General features: G+C 38.2%; 1 protein-coding gene across 2 annotated transcripts in view; it reads left to right on the plus strand.

Annotated features, from left to right (window-relative positions):
* The window catches only part of CTNNA2 (catenin alpha 2), a 1,104,237-nt gene that overhangs the window by 1,014,548 nt on the left and 71,523 nt on the right, over positions 1-18,166 (plus strand). The gene's annotated exons all lie outside the window — the stretch shown is intronic.

Below are 18,166 nucleotides of genomic sequence, written 5' to 3' on the forward strand. Positions count from 1 at the left end.
CTGGGCTTTTCAAAACTAGATGTGTCTCTAAAAGGTCAGATACAGCAGTGTTCCAAGTTCTCTGTGTTACAAATACGTTTCCTTCTACGGGGCAAAGGTTATTTACAAAGACTTCTATAGATATTTATTCTGGAATATCAAGAAAAAAAAGAGATGAATAGAGACATTGGTTGCACTCTTAGAAATATAAGCAGAATGGATAGAGTGTAATGTCACAAAATAAAGAGCATATCCAGAGATTGTTGTTCTTCAGAATCCTCACAGATTTAGACTTAGAAATAATAATGATAACAATAAGGATAAAAATCTACTTGCATTTTAACTAGCTCAGCGGTTCTCAACCTGTGGGCCGGGATCCCTTTGGGGGTCGAATGACCCTTTCACAGGGGTCGCCTAAGACCATCGGAAAACACATATTGAATATATAATTGCATATTGTTTTTGTGATTAATCACTATGCTTTAATTATGTTCAATTTGAAACAATGAAAATACATCCTGCATATCATATATTTACATTACGATTCATAACAGTAGCAAAATTACAGTTATGAAGTAGTAACGAAAATAATTTTATGGTTGGGGGTCACCACAACATGAGGAACTATATTATAGGGTCGCGGCATTAGGAAGGTTGAGAACCACTGAACTAGCTGAAATTCAGCACCGTTTTCTTTCAAATTGGCTTGCCCTTTGCATTCAATAGAGCAACACAGCAAGTCATAATAGTATTTCTTTCTTCACTTGGAAGATTTAAGAAATAGGGATATAACTTTCCAATTTAAGGACTTTTCTTGCACCCATTAGAGGACCCCTCTCACATTCCTGTGACTCTCAGTTTCTGGCCCATTTGCTCTATTTGTTATAAAGTCTCAGCTTCACATGGCAGCGCCCCCTTGGGTATGACACTAGGTAAAGACTGTCAGATGCTGAGTGAAATAAGCCAGTCAGAGAAAGATAAATAACACATGATCTCACTCATTTGTGGAATACAGAGAACAACATAGGCTGATGAAAATGGATAGATCCAGAGACAGAGAAGCAGCGATAAGACTGGCAAATCTCAGAGGGAAAGTAGGGGAGGGTGGGAGTAAGGGGGAGAGATCAAACAAAGGACTTGTATGCATGCATATAAGCCCAACCAATGGACACAGACAACGGGGCGGGGGGCGGGGGGGGGGGCGAGGGCATGAATGGGGGGGAGTTATGGGGGGGATGAGGTCACATACGTAATACCTTAATCAATAAAGAAATTAAAGACTGAAAAAATAAAGACTGTCAGACAGGGAGGACTCAGCTCATGCCTGCTCCTGAGTGATGGGAATGATAATTCTAGCAGATAAAAGATACAGAATTTACATGCAATTTTTTTTTGTGCACAATTTTTTTTAGGCATTTTTCAAGAGACAGTTTTTATCCCCTTACTCTATTTTGGGATGCTTTAATGAACAGAAGGAGTAGTGCCCATTGAGTCAAAATCTGCTTAAAAGCAAGGACAGCGTGCTTAGTTGATTGAGATATTTTAACATAATTTTCACCAGTGTCTTGAAATGTATATAATTTTCTGGTTGATTTTTTTAACTGAAAAAGAAAATCAGTGAAACAGAGCAATTTGTTCTGGGTTGTTGTTGCTAATCAAGATTTTGCTCTTATTTGTTAATTTTCAGAGCTTTTAACATTCTCATCCTAGCCCTCTCATACAGTGATTGAATACTCTGGGGACGTAACTGAATCACCTTCCTGATTCTGATGTCCACATTTAATTTTTAATTAAATAGATGAGATGAGAAAGATAGTTAAGATAGTTAGATGGGTTCTATTTTTCAGGACCTATTGAAGATAACTCAAAAGTAACCAGGTGGAAGACATTGAAATAGTTTGTACACAACTGTAGTAAGAGATATAATACTACATGTCAAGGAAAAGTGGATGTTATTGGGCTAAGAACTAGAATATGCAAGGTATATGAATTATTTTGCTTCTGTCACCAATTTTTCGTAAAAAGGAACAGAATTGGTTCTTTATGTGTAACAACAGAATTTGTTAAAGAAATGAAAGCAAAAGTATTAGCTGTTAACTCATTGGTTGCTAATTAGAATTGTTGGAGTATGTACTAGACCAGGGGTGGGCAAACGTTTTGACTCGAGGGCCACAATGGGTTCTTAAACTGGACCGGAGGGCCGGAACAAAAGCATGGATGGAGTGTTTGTGTGAACTAATATAAATTCAAAGTAAACATCATTACATAAAAGGGTACGGTCTTTTTTTTTTTTTTTTTTTTTTTTTAGTTTTATTCATTTCAAATGGGCCGGATCCGGCCCGCAGGCCATAGTTTGCCCACGGCTGTACTAGACACATGGAGTTTGAGGAAGACCATAGGATCAGGGATTAGATCTTTGATTACGACTGTGCAGTTTTGTTGAAAATATATATTTCTAAAATGAATTAGTTCTCTTGTCAGTTTCTGGGCATGTGAATGAGGCATATGTCCTCAAAAAAACTCTTATGCATATCACTAATGCCCAAATTTCTACTTTTGGGCTGATGTTTTCTTTCTGATTTAAAAAAAAATCTTATAGTCACATTGAGTTGGTCACTCATTTTTTTTATATAAGCCTGTCAAACTCTGTCCTGAGAGTATATCTTATTTTGGGAAGAGAACACAGGGGCATTGGTCAAAGAAGGGGAGATACTAAGACAAAGGATGAGGAAAAAAAGAAAGGAGTCTAAGACATGGAAGACAAACGCTCACATTTTCTTTTGCTTTGTTACAACCTACAAGGTTCTACCTAGTTTTACATCCAAGTGATTAGATTCAAGACCCTAAGGCAGAATGTTCCCAACCTCTGTACTATAGACGTTTTAGCCTGAGTAATTCTTTCTTGAGGGTGGGGAGGTCTCCTGTGCAGCAACCCTGGCCTTAACCCACTAGGACAGCGGTTCTCAACCTGTGGGTCTCGACCCCTTTGGCGGTCGAAGGACCCTTTCACAGGGGTCCCCTAAGACCATCTCCTGCATATCAGATATTTACATTACTGTTCATAACAGTAGCAACATTACAGTTATGAAGTAGCAACGAAAATAATTTTATGGTTGGGTCACAACATGAGGAACTGTATTCAAAGGGCCAGAAGGTTGAGAACCACTGCACTAGGACCTCCTCCCTTCTCCTTCCCCAGTTGTGAGAACCTAGTGTCTCTAGATATTTCCATGGGTCCTTGGGAGGGGATAACCCCCTTGAAAATAACTGCCTAAAGGAAGAAATATCCTGAAATAGGGGCAAGTTTCAGGCAGAGTGGAGCCCACGTGTTGTGGCCATAGGGCGTGGTAAAGGGAATAGAATAAGAGTATATTCCAAAAGAGAATCTAAGAAGAGGCAGAATGTTCAAAAACTCTTGTCTAGACCAGTGATGGCGAACCTATGACATGCATGACAGAGGTGACACGCGAACTCATTTTTTTTGGTTGATTTTTCTTTGTTAAATGGCATTTAAATATATAAAATAAATATCAAACATATAAGTCTTTGTTTTACTATGGTTGCAAATATCAAAAAATTTCTATATGTCACATGGCACCAGAGTTAAGTCAGGTTTTTTCAAAATGCTGACACGCTGAGCTCAAAAGGTTCGCCATCACTGGTCTAGACCATACTTTGCTGCTAAAGGTGTTTGTAAACACAGGCCAGCCCTGCTTTAGACTTGTAAATGACCAGGGGCGGCTCTCTGTGGAGAAACTCCCAGTTTGCCACCTGACTGCCTTGCGTGGCTAGAAACAGATCTAAAGAGTGACAAAACGGTCTGTGGGTTATTTTCCATGAATTGTATTACCTCCTCAGTAAAGACCATGTTTTGCTCAAGAGTGCTTTTTGGGTTCATATGACTGCCGAGTTAAATTGGAGGAATAATTTTGTGGATCATGAGGATGCTAACATTCTAGGGCAATATTATATAAAAATTACCTATTTGTTTTTTATGGAACTAAATTAGGCTGATGTAGAGCAAGTTTATTGTGTTTTCATCAGCCCCATTACCTGCTTACATATTTGATGTGCTGTTCAATAAAACCTGAATCATAATCAATTGTTAACAGCTTGGTAGTAAGTGAACACTTAACCAGACCCATCTTCACAGATCTCATTTACAGTCAGGTTGCTGCATAAGGTTGGGGAGGAGGCAAAATATATTCAGTGATATCATATTTAGATATGTAGAGAGTAGCTCACTCTTCACTGAACAGATTACATTGAAATGTCACTTTTTAAGGTTGATAGTTGATGCAAGTTTGTGGCAATGTGTACGTGATCAGGCAGTTTCTTCTTCAAAGGGGACAAAAAATGCTGTATTTTTAATAGGATTCTGATATTAAGCACTTTATATGCAGAAATTAAAATTCCATTATTTTGGAGAACACGTGGGCCAAACAGATGGCATAATTTTTTTTATTAAGACTTTATTATTTTAGAACAGCTTAATGCTCATAGAAAAATTGAAGGGAAGATACAGATATTTTTCATATACCCCTGGATTGCACATATGCATAGTGTCCCATATTATTGATAACCCCTACAAGATTGGTAAATTTGTCACAATTAATGACCTATATTGATACATCATAATCATCTGAAGTCCATAGTTAATTAGAGTTAACTCTTGGTGTATATTCTATGGGTTTGACTAATGTGTAATAACGTGTGTCCATCCTTATGTTATCATACAATGTATTTTTCACTGTCATAAAAATACTTTGTACTCCATCTAATCATCCCTCTCCTCCTCCCAACTCCCTGGCAACCATAGATCTTCCTACTGTCTCCATAGTTTTGTCATTTCTAGAATGTCATATAGTTGGAATCATACAGTATATAGCCTCTCTAGATTCTCTGTTTACACTTAGTAGAGAAGATATAATTTTTACTTTTATGCTTCTGTGAAGTTTTCATAAAAACAAGAGATGTCTTCCACTATTTCTACATGTAAGATAATTAACAAATAAAAAGTGCCCTAACTGGGAATAGTAATGAGGGGCACATTTGCATCTCAATATAATGTAGTAGAACAAATCCAGGTTAGGAATCAGAAGAACTCAATTCCTTGACTTCTACCAACTAACTGTGACCTTACACAAATTAGTTAATGCTCTGGGCCTTAGCTTCTCATGTATTGCCTGATGTTTTGTCATTCAAGAATGGTCAGTGATATTGGAATATATGTGAAAGACTGTAAGGGAAGACAGGAAAAAAAAAGCCACTGTCTACTGGCTTCCTGGTGACTGCACTTAAGAAGGATAATTGTTGCCCATGAATCCTCTGTGAAAAAATCGTCTGATCCATTTAAACAGGTGTGTTCACTATTTTTCAAGCAAAACATATCCATTCTGTTTCCACTCTCCTTCCGGTAATGTTCTCCGTTTTCTCTTTCTCTACAGCTGTGCCTTGAACTTATCCTTCAAAATCTGGCTCAAGTCTCAGCTGAAGATAGTAGGGACCATTCTATCAGTCTTTTGACATTTATATGTTCTCTTCAGTTATATGGTCCCCAACTAGATTCAGTTCCTAGAGGCAGGTGGTTCTGTAGGTGCCTAGGGGCTAGAACAGTGTTATCACATAATTAGCACTTAATGTGTATGTATTGAATACAAAAAATAGGATATTACATTTTTGTTTCAGTAGAGAATAGGTCCTCTAGCATCCTTAGGTTTATAGCTCAAGATTTCAGGATAAATATGAAGACATTCCCCCACCCCCCTTCCTTTCTACATTCCCTTTCTAAAGGGAAGCAATCTGCTTAGTCACTTGGACTATACTTATTCCACTTGGACTGATTTCTGTTGCTAGAGAGATTAAGTTTTATGATTGGACAGGTCTAGGTGAACTGCTATATACGTGACTTGATGTGTAGGGTGCAGACTGAAGGAAGATCAATATCAGAAGGAGATGGTAGGGACAGCTTATTGGGAAGACAAAAAACATCTTATATTATAGATAAAAAGCCTATTACAGTCTAAGTTCAGTTCTCCATAATCGACCTTAAAATTTGATTATGGAAGTAAAGAATATCAACAGATTCTCTAATGACCGAGGTTGTTCAGCCTAGACATCCTAATATATGTATTTTAATATGGCCCTTATTATAGGTGTAAAGTATTTATCTCTGAAAGCTCAAATGGATTATGATATGGAGGAAATGTTTTACTTGGTGGTGGTTGTGATATTCCTGGTGGTGGAAGTCGGAAGTATAGGAGGAATGAGAAGGACATTTTAGCCCTTGAATAGCCCTTAAATAGGCACATGTGTAGTTTTTCCTAAAGCTCTTTCTGTATGACTGAACCTACATACTTCAGGTATTATAGGAATTTTGCTGATGGTTTTAAATATCTATATTTATTTTATCCTGAAAACAAATGAAAGATTCCTGGCTCAGAGAAAAAACATATTAATTACAACAGTAACCTTGCTAGTTCCCCGTACTTCATTCTGCTTCTCAAGGCATGTGATGAGGGCAGATGAATTTTGCACATTCAAGGGGGGTCCATACTACAGGAGAGGAGCCACAGGATTATGAATCTGAGAGCTTATGTAGGAACTGGTGCTCAGCTGCCTCTCTCCCCTCCTAAGAGGAGAAGAGAAAACTTTGCTCTTTAAAAAAAATACATTTTTACTGATTTCGGAGAAGAGGAGGGAGAGAGAGAGAGAAACATTAATGATGAGAGAGTATCATTGATCGACTGCCTCCTGCATGCTCCCTACTGGGGAGCAAGTCCAAAACCTGGGCATATGTCCTGACTGGGAATTGAACCCATGACCTCCTGGTTCACCTGGTTCCTAAGTCAATGCTCAACCACTGAGCCACACCAGCCAGGCCCCTTTTCTCTTTAACATTAATAAACCCCCTCCAGGAAATGTCCCTATGTTGATACAACTCTTTGGAATATAAATGAATGACTCTAGGTTTTATCCCCTTTTGACATGTAAACACATTTCTCTGCAGGAGATAGATAACCTGGAGATTTGCAGTTTTATTTCACTGTCATAGGACTTTTATTGAGTCATCTTTTGAACCACATTACCAGTCAGAAAGCCCTGGCCACGAAGAAACATAAGAATATTTTCCCTATTTTGGCTTATTTGTAAATAATATGTTCTGCTAGAATAAAGACATGTCCAACTCTCTCAGCATCGAGGGGCTGAAGAATCACCTGAGAAAATACAACTTAAGGAGAGAAAGTAAGACACAATTTTAGCCTGATAATAAACCTCTCCTATGGAAGTGGAGGTGGGAATGGGTGGGCACAGTTCCATGTTTACGTATCTGTAGTTTAGAGCAACACGGTGGTGGAAACATCACTTTCCTAGTGCCTGGTTGTCAAAGTAAAACTAAAAGGAAGACCATGAACCTCCAGTTCTGCATGAGTCACATCACGGATTCATAATTCTGGGGACTGCAAAGGATGTGGTACTTCTTCCTCACTCCCAGGGTCCCAAGGACTGGCATTCATAGTAGTGACAGTGCACAGAGGAAGGACCTGCACAGGCGTCCACTGGGATTGGTGGCCAGGATGTATTAATTGTGCACATGAGAGGTGGTAGTAAGTCCCCTTGACTAGAATATCTGCCAGATCAGTGACAGGTGCTTGAATCAAAGAGAGGGAGGATATGCTGACAGTCACTTGTTAGAGAGCATGTGACACGTCACTGGTGTATTCCAGAAATAGTTTGATTAGGGGAAATAAGAAGCTTTGCTTGTAGCTAGAGGACCTGAAGTAACAGATGGACATAAGAACCAGAGAAGCTCTGTTTATTCTGGTCAAAATGATCCCAAAATAGCCTCCCCACCTGGCTTTTGTCTCTGTATTTTACTTGTTCTATAGCAATGGCTGGTTTTGTCCTTGTCCGTAAAGTTTTTTCTCTAACCGCATCAACCAGTCCCACTCCTCTGTGCCCCCTTTGCTCTTACCCGTGTCACCCATTACACACCAACTATATACTGCCCCATGTTGCAAGCTCTTTGTTTGCCTTTTTGTTTGTCTTTATGTAAGTATCTGTGTTCTGTCTACCTTTGTGTCTTTTAATTAGGAAGTAATGCACACACACACACACACACACACACCCTAGAGTCTACGGTGCGTGTTTGTGTATTACTTCCTAATTAAATTTTAACCCCCTGACATTTAAGACTACCTCTTCATTTTTTCTATCCTTGATTAGAGTTGAAGCTTAAAAGTGTTTATTAATATAAATGAAAAACATATCTGACAGAGTAATACCTTATCGGGGTGATTGTATCCTTTTTAAAAATTACAAGTTGAAATGATCAAAATCAGAATCTTTAAAATTATGTGCCATCCATTTTTAGCCATTATTTTACTACATGTTAATCCTTTAAACCTCAGTGATGACAGATTTAACTGTATTTATCAAGCTTGGTTTCCAGAAACACTGTCAATTAAATAAGGCACGTTCAGTTCTTTATTCCTCCCTTAAGTTTCAGAATTAAAGGTGGCACCCTTTCTTCGTAACTTAATAATCCTTTTGTGGTTATTTTTGAAATGCTTATTTTAAAACCTAGGAGAACTTTCCTAGCAAGCATTTTCTTTCCCTCGGGAAAGGGATTTGTGTCTAGACAAGCGCAGATGGATGCCCCCGTTTCTCGCAGGGCAGTCATCGTGAACGGAATTTAGAGGAGTTTTTTCCCCTTTTTCTAGGCAGTGCTTTTTCATCTTTCATCAAGCAATTCAGCTCATGGGTTATGTATGGCCTTCTGGATTTGGATGTTTGAAATGTACATTGTAATTTTGCAAACATGAATTTATGAAAATGGAAGCCTTTAGGAACTCCCACAGAGGAAACAGATGACTGACTCTGATGAAACAGAGTCCAAGAATACATACAGATGAAAGAATTAGAACTAGCCAGAATGCTGCTGACGCCTGTCTGGAAAGGTAGGAAGAGGAGACAAATAGTCACCTGGGAGTAAGGAACAAAGTAAGTTGGGCTGCTTTTGTCCTTGCTCCTGGCTTCCGGTGCTCAACATCTTCTAACTTGATTAAGAGGGATTAAAATAAAGCACCATAAAACCTAGTATGTCATTGGTCTACTCTAGACCGTACAGTTTTAATTTAGAGGGAGTATTTAAGTATTTGTGAACTGTCTCTACCAAATTTCGGAAAGCATTTGGGGATACTCAAGATTCAAATCCAATAAATCAATTCATATATAATAAAATAAAAGTTTGAAATAGAAGGGAAGGAGTCTCACAATATTAGATTAAGCTGGGAGGTGTTTTGAAAAAAGTATTTTATTTGAGCTAGGAAAACTAGGTTTTATTATTATTTTGCAAAGTCTCTTAACTTTTATTTTTTTTTATTTTTTATTTTTTAAATATATTTTATTGATTTTTTACAGAGAGGAAGGGAGAGAGATAGAGAGTTAGAAACATCGATGAGAGAGAAACATCGATCAGCTGCCTCCTGCACACCCCCCACTGGGGATGTGCCCGCAACCCAGGTACATGCCCTTGACCGGAATCGAACCTGGGACCTTTCAGTCCGCAGGCTGACGCTCTATCCACTGAGCCAAACCGGTTCCGGCAAGTCTCTTAACTTTTAAAGATTATCTTTCCTCATGGATCTGGAGGTCATAATGGAATACAATGTTTAACACAGACCTTTCTGGCAATCAAGACTAAAAGAAAAATTCTAGGAGTAAGCTTATAAAATCTTGCCCTAATAACAGATATTATAGGAGAGTTATTATTAAACATGCAAAGTCATCAGAAGGCTGATGTGGTCCGGTCAAGGAGAGAGAAGGGCATAAAAGCAAGGATACTTTTTAAAAAAATATACGTTGTCCCAACTTCTCAATTTTCAGAAATTTCAGCACTAGTTGGTATGCTATGTTCAATTTACTCCAACAAGGTGTACTTTTTATTTTTTTTTTATTTTTTTTAAAGGTATTATTTTTTTAAAAAAATATATTTTATTGATTTTTTACAGAGAGGAAGGGAGAGAGAGATAGTTAGAAACATCGATGAGAGAGAAACATCGATCAGCTGCCTCCTGCACATCTCCCACTGGGGATGTGCCCGCAACCCAGGTACATGCCCTTGACCGGAATCGAACCTGGGACCTTTCAGTCCGCAGGCCGACGCTCTATCCACTGAGCCAAACCGGGTTTGGCAAGGTGTACTTTTTAGGGGTGAATCACGTGATTGTACCTCCAGAGGAGACTGGAAGATTTTGCCTGCTCTAAGCAATGAAAAGGGTGCATGGCTGGGTAGACACAAAGGGTCATGATGTGAAAACAGTTACAAGAACTCTTTACTGTGAATCTTTCATGTGCCAGGCATAATGGTAAGCATTGTGCATACATTCCATTCTTTTGTGCCTTGTAGGAAAGATCCTTTTGTTTTGTCACTTCATTTCCAGTGCCTAAAGTACTGCCTATGCTTATATATAATATTCCATTAAAAATTATTGAATGTATTATTTCTAAACTTTATGTGAAACCCAAAGGACCTCTGTCATTATCTGTTTACAACTGAGTAACTGAGGTTCAAATTGGTTAACTTGTACAAAATGAAACATTGAGATTAAATTATACTTCTGTCTTGACCCAATACAACGATGAGAAACCTAGACTAATGACACTTGCTACAATTGAGCAGAAATTTTAATGTCCTTCTATTTTTACTGATATTTCTATTTATGGCATAGCAACTCTATTAGTTATCCACTGTTGTGTAAAAAAAATCACCCTAAGTATTAATAGATTAATATTATAAACATTATGTCATCATTTCTATGGACCAGAAAACTGGGTACAGTTTAGCTGAGTGCTATTCTCAAAAGAATAGAGGAAAATAGCAGAGCTAGGTAGTGGGGAAGGGAAAACTAAAATTGGCTCAAGGTGACTGAAGAGGGGGGAGTTGGAGTAGAGAAAGACAGATTGGGGGAATTGTGCAGAGAAACATAATAAAGCTGGTACATAATTCAAAGGGAAGAAAAAAAAATTGAAATCACTAGTACATATCAGAGGGAAGAAAAAATTAATATCACTAAGAAAAATTTCATTTGACTTAGGTTCAGAGAGTCAAACATTAATCTCAGAATCTCAGAAGAAGCTGTGTAGCCAGCAGTGATGAAAGTCGACAAGGATTAGAGCGAAAGTGCAAAATCAGGGTGAGAAGTGTAAGAACTGGATAATGTAGGAAACTCTAGCCAAGTGAGTCAACAAGATTCTGGCTACTTTTGTACCTTGTGGGACATGATTGACATCTGGTGGAAGTGCGTGAATCTATATATGACATAGGAAAATGAAATAGCCACTATCAACAAAGTAGACTTATAGATCTATTCAGTTATTTACTTCTGGCCCAATAGTTAGAAACCCAAGTAGCCCTAAAAAGATTCTGAACTCAGGATTTTTGAAGATCCCTGTTTGGGCGTGACGGAAATCCTAGAACATCCCCTACTAACATAATCATGAAGTTGTTTACTAAAATTCCTGAACCAACAATAAAGCCAAGGCTAGCTTCTGTGGTTTTTGTTCCATTATTATTTTTTAAATATATTTTATTGATTTTTTACAGAGAGGAAGGGAGAGAGATAGAGAGTTAGAAACATCGATGAGAGAGAAACATCGATCAGCTGCCTCCTGCATACCTCCTACTGGGGATGTGCCCACAACCAAGGTACATGTCCTTGACCGGAATAGAACCTGGGACCCTTCAGTGCACAGGCCGATGCTCTATCCACTGAGCCAAACCAGTTAGGGCTGTTCTATTATTTTTGAGTGGTACCAAAGCAGTAAGTGTGTCACTACTTCAGTTTGCATTAGTTCCTGCTTGTATAGGGAACATGACTTGGAGTTTCAAACTCAAACAGGCTGTTCACTAAGTGATGATGCCTCATGGATAAGATGAATATCAAGGTATACCCAATGCTTGCAAATGCCAGACAGACTTTGCTTTGGGCAAATGCAGGTCCCACATGGTTTAGATTGTACACTCTCTTCTCTTACCTAGCATCTCATTTGGGGCATTTGAATAAAAAGTCTTAGCAGTGTCTGACAACCAATTCAGGGAAAGAAAGGGTTACCTATAGAAACAACAGTACTTCCCTGCTCTAGGGGGATATTGGAATTGCCCCCACAGTGTCTCTCCAAATTAATTTTGGCTCCAGTTACTCTGATAATACCCAATTCTTTACCTGACTCTAACTGTTAAAATAGGGGCATAATAATATTTGTGAAGAGTTGGGGAGGAGTATGATGTACTCATTCCTGCATTGGAATTGATCACAACTCCTTCAAGTCCTGATATTTTACTCTCTTCCTAGGTTTTTTCAAATGTTCTCATTCTTATGTTTCTGTTTCTTATGAACTTTTTTAGATTGGTTCTTTCTTTACAACAGGGGCTTTGTCTGTTTTCTCTGTATCTGTAGTAATAAAGTTTTGTAAAGAACACACTTAAGGGAGCATGTGGTTTGACTGCACCACCACTATCAGGTGCCTCCTATGCATAAAGATATGCTAGCTTGGCCTTGGTGAACTAGCCAAGGATACAATAATGAGTGTTTCTCCATGCTTAGTGGTGAAGCTCCTACTCAGGCAGTTCTGAAAGGATCCTGAGCTCAGCTTTCTGAAAGGTCCCTAGAGACCAAACCTACAATGCTCACTAATAACTTGGTTGATGACTCATGAAACTCTTTAATATGATTACTGAACTAATATGAAATGATGGGCAGAAAGAGAGAGATTTAGTATGTGAAATGTAATACAGCTCATTTTGTCTCTGAAATACTTGATGGCAAATGAGTTTTTCCTTATATCCCCCCCTCTTTTTTTAAATTCTCATTGTTCTTCCAGTTGCAGAGATTAGCTGTGCTAGAAGCATGATAAAGGAACAGAATGCAAAGAATGAAGGAGACATAATCTCTGCCTAAAAGAGACTCCTATATGAAACAGTAGCCATACAGAAATGTCAAACAACTCGACTTTAGTGTTCCAAGTACTGTAGGAATGCACAATTAGGATGCTATAGAATTGTAAAGAACTGATAACTTTGGGGTGTTTGTGGATTAAGGAAGACTACACAATGGCAATCAGTTCTGAACTGGATATTGAAGAATGAGGAGGAATGTACCTATGCCAAAGAGAAAGGAGTACATTTCAGTATGAAAAAATAAATTGATCATGGACATGATCAGGTATAGCATGGTATGTCTCCATATCATATTAGAAGAGCAATTCAGTCTAATTGGAGCATTTAAATATATGTAGCAATAGATGGGGAGATAGAGAAAGAGACAGGATTGTAGGCAGGTGTCAGATGTTTGTTTGTATCCTGATTAAGAGGTTTTATAGTCTCCCTTCTATTAGAGGGGATCATTGGAATGTTTAAAGCTGGGTGTGGACCTTTCATATAGTTACTTGAGGCAGTGGAGTTGGTTGGCATTTATTTCCACGGCCTCTAGGTCACCTTGGTTTTTGCTCTTATAGATGTCAGCAGTCCTATTTGCATCTTTAGCAAAACTTTTCTATTCATTTCACTGACTCACCCTGTGCTCTGAAACTTCACCCCTGAAGTCTCTCAGGAGGATTCAGTCCACATCTTTTTCACCTCTGATTTAGGATCTCAACACTAGAAGGAGACGACCTTGATTTTGTTATATGCATACTTAACTCTGATTTCATTGCTCCTCGAATGTCATCTTTCTGTGGCCCAGTGTGCACTCTGCATACAAAAGTATAGCAAGGATTTAAAAGTTTACTTCTCACTTTGATCTCCCTTTCAGGACATAAGCTATTAAAAGCCTTCCAGGATTTTTGATAAATAACAGTAAAGTGGAATCTAATTTTTTTGAATGTAATTCAGGAGGTAGGAAGAAGCTTCTATTTATATAATGCTATATCAGGAACTCTGTTAATATATAATGTGCGAATCATAACACTAGTGCTGTTTTGTTGTAATTAGTGGGAAGCAGAATCAGCCCTGTATTTGAAGTCGTTTGAGACTTTTTCTATCTCAGTGTTACTTTGGGGGTATTTGATTTTTCAGACCCTATTAAAGCGTTAGAAGAATTCATAAACTAACATCTTAGGTCAAGATGGGTTGTTCTAGAAACCTTTGTTTTTCTGTCTTATCAGTTTTAAAACCAAAGATAAAACAGAAAAGGAACAGCAATGTGGAGAGCAAAAACACGTTGGTTAAAGAGCATTAGCAGTTGACCAAGCCCTAAATAAACAAGTATTGGATGTACTTTGGAAGGGAGCTTAGAGAAAGATTTTCTTAAGGGTCAAATCCAGAAAAAAAACACCTTGACTTGTAAGAAAAATAGATGTCTCGTCAGTTACAGGAAATCAAATCAAATGAAACTGAGTCCAAGTTCTAGGTTTTACCAGTTTGTGGAGTATCATAAAGCCATTGGAATATTAACACTAAATTGTACTCTGAGGCCCCATTTGGAAGTAAGGATTTTGCATCCCCTTTTATGCCATTTCCCCCCTGGGGCAGTTGATGGTATTTCCTGTTTCTATCTCTTTATAAAAGGGCCTTGTTTCTGCCTCTTTCAACAATGCCATATCATCAACACTGTTGTTTTTACCAAGACCACATCCTTGTAAATCTCCCTTGAGCATTTCTGCTCCCCATGCTGGAGCAAACAGAATGCACTTCTCCAAACTTAAGTTTCAGAGCAGCACTGGGCATATTTTGGGCCCTGGAGCATCCGTTGTGAAAATGGTCCCTTTAGATTTTAGTTAGCTTTCCACTCTCTCCTTTGGGCAGAATCAGACCCAGAGGCAGGTGCAAAGATATGCAGGTCACCTCCTGCATTTTCCTTCTCCCCAACTCTTCTTCAGGGTGACCCTGCACACAAAAAACCAATGTAACACACAACCCCTGCTCACCCTTTCAGACTCTAGTGAAGGTCTTCATGCAAATGGAGACATGTGTGTGGGCACTGAGCTCTAGGAGGTGGGTTTTTCCCTAACTCAACGTTCCAACTGGCAGTTATTCAGGTTGAATATTAAGCATTTGATCACAGTCACAAGTTGTGAGGGAATTCCTCACTTAATACTGTTACCAAATTAATTTTTATTGTGTTCTGAGCCATGAGCTGGAACTTTATTTTCTCAGAGCCTTATTCTCTAAGAAGGATAGCCTTGAGGATAACATGTTGATCGCTTTTTAAATATTTGAATTATGAAAAGATTCAAAGATATAAAAGGAACAGAGACTAATAAATCCAACAACCTCCTTCTACCCTGAGGTGTAACAAATATTAGCATTTTGCCATATCTGATTCATATAATACTTTTCTTAGAGTTAAGATACACTTGAGGCCTCTTTAAGATCTCTACTTAATAACATGTCTCTCTTTTTCCTCTCAAAGGTAACCACTCTATCTACTGAAAGTGGTATATATCCTTTCAAAACATGGGAGATAAAAATGCATATTGCTTTAAATTATACACAGTACTCCTGTGTATTTTACAAATTCTCGCAAGTGATATCTCTTTTCAGTTTGCCCTTCCCAGTTGAAACTTTGACCTCTGGACTCACTCACTTTAATATATTGATTGTCCCCTGATTTTTATCCCTAAGTCCATTTTGTCCCACCTGGGTGTACTGCCCATGAACCTGGAGTGAGCGGCTCTCAGTGGTTCCTCCTGAGTTCAAGACTCAGAATAGAACTTGGATAGAGCCTTTCATAGAGCCCTCAGTTATCCTTATTCCCAGGTTTTATTTTTACTTTTTTTAAAATATTTTTTTATTGATATCAGAGAGGAAGAGAGAGGGGGAGAGAGAAACCTTAATGATGAGAGTCATTGAATGGCTGCCTCCTGCACGCCCCCTACTGGGGATTGAGCCCACAACCTAAGCATGTGCCCTTGACTAGAATTGAACCCAGGACCCTTCAGTCTGCAGGCTGACACACTGTCCACTGAGCCAAACCAGCTAGGGATTATTCCCAGGTTTTATATAAATATTCTAATTAACTCTTAGAATATACAACCTATAAAGAAGAAACAACTGTAACCAGAGAGACGCAAAGACATTCCTGTGACTCCAGTGTACTCAGCCCTCCTACTCAGTATCTCTTTACAAATCAACATTTGGCCATGCTCTAGATAATGTCCCAACTCATTGGTTGGGACCAGATTGCTTTATTAGATTTTTGTCAACATGTTTGGCAAAATGATGTATACCTGTTTTCTCTTCATTTACAGTAGAAAGCTTCCCTTTTGTCTACATGTTCAATAAAGTGGATATTATTAGGTTTTAATCTGTTTGCCCCTCCCAATAGGTATGTGATGATATCTCATAGTTTATATTGTTATAAACATTTTTCCAATTGTTAGTGAAATCAAGCATCTGAATATGCATTTCTTTATAATATAGGATTTCCCTTTCTCTGAATTGCCTGTTCTAACATTTGTCTATTTAGCTACAGTTTCCTTATTGATTTGTAGGAGTGTTTATCTCATCTACACGTAGGATTACTGATCTTCTATCAATTATACAACAGGGACACAAATGTATGCGGCCTAGTGCTACTGATGGTATCATATAAATATGTAAAATTGTCGGTGGTCATGATGGCAACTTAAACATAAAATAGAAAGGAGATAGTATTATTTAGGATTTTCAGTTTAAGAAAGAAGGGCATTTTAAAATTTAATTTAAAGGAAAGTGCTCATATGAAAATACCTAATACCTACAATAAATGTTTTCATGCTTAAGGTATTCAGTTTCAATTACCTAGAATTTTTAGTGTGAAAGAGTTCGTTCCCAACACAAGAGGATGGTTGAACTGGCCTGAGTTGAATGTGGTGGTTTTAGAAATGTATTTTTATTGGATTCATATTTGAGGCAGGGCAGCTCAAAATCCCCCGAATTCCTCTTATATAAATGCAGTTCAAAAGCCCAAATGAAAAATTCAAATAGTATAGAGAACCAGTTCACTCATGGAAGGAAATTCACCCAATGCATGCTTTGGTTTTGATACTTTCTTTTGAAAGAATGATTGTTCTGTTTTCCTATAACCCTCCTTTAAAAAAACTTTGACTTTTCCTAGTAAAAATACATTTTTTTTCTAGGAATGTTCTATCTTGAATACTCTGACCCTAGACAGTAATTTATCAGAGGTTCTCACACTAGGGATTCAAATCGATGTTAAAATGTCCACAGAGAATGAAAATGAGTATAAAGACGAATCAGGCATGAAAGTTCAGAAATGGAAAGAGATGAAGTATGTTTCTATTTTATTGTCCTTGTAAATAAAATGAATTGTGCTCTTGGCTTTCTTTTGCCATATGAATTGATTGTTACAAGATAACAACTGAGCAAGTCCAATTACAGTTTTTGAGAATCAGTGAATCAGCATCATTTTCTTAAGTATTCCAGACATTCCACTGAGTTGAGTTTACACAAACTTCTGTGGCTATGTATGTGTCCTAGTTTAAAGAAAAGTATATATGCATCTTCTTTCACACCAAAGTGGTCCTGGTAAGATGGAATGATCAAGTTCATCGGTGAGACCACTGGTCTGCATGGGCTTTCTGCTGGGGTCTCTCGGGATTTCCCTCTCTCCTCTTACACAGTCCTCCCACCCACCTTCAACACCCGAGTCCTGCATTTCAGGTAAAAGTAGAAAGGTTGGGATCTTTTCATTCATACTTTACTATGAGATCATGTAAGTTAAGGTCTGCTACTCACCAGTTATGATTTTAGCATCTGAAATTTGTTATATATTTCTGGAGGTTTTCTATGGACCATCTAATACATTTATATGCATTACCCTATTGAATCCTAAGGAAGGATCAAATATATTTTTATTGATTTTAGAGAGGAAGAGAGAGAGAGAGAGAGAAACATCAATGATGAGAGAGGATCATCAATAGGCTGCCTCCTGCATACCCCCTACTGGGGGTCGAGCCCACAACCCAGGCATGTGCCCTGACCAGGAATTGAACCCTGATCTCCTGGTTCATGTCAGTGCTAAACCACTGAGCCATACCAGCCATGTTTATTATTAAATTTTTAGACACAGGATTAGAAGGGTTAAGAAAACTTAGCCAAGGTTTCACAGCTAGTAACTAGCAGAAGTAGAACCCAGCTCAATGTTAGGATAACATGAAATCTATACTTCACGTTCTAACACAT

The sequence above is a fragment of the Myotis yumanensis genome, unplaced genomic scaffold (genome assembly GCF_028538775.1).
Source record: "Myotis yumanensis isolate MYYU_CA2020_CCGP unplaced genomic scaffold, mMyoYum1.0.hap1 SCAF_11, whole genome shotgun sequence".
NCBI lineage: Eukaryota > Metazoa > Chordata > Mammalia > Chiroptera > Vespertilionidae > Myotis > Myotis yumanensis.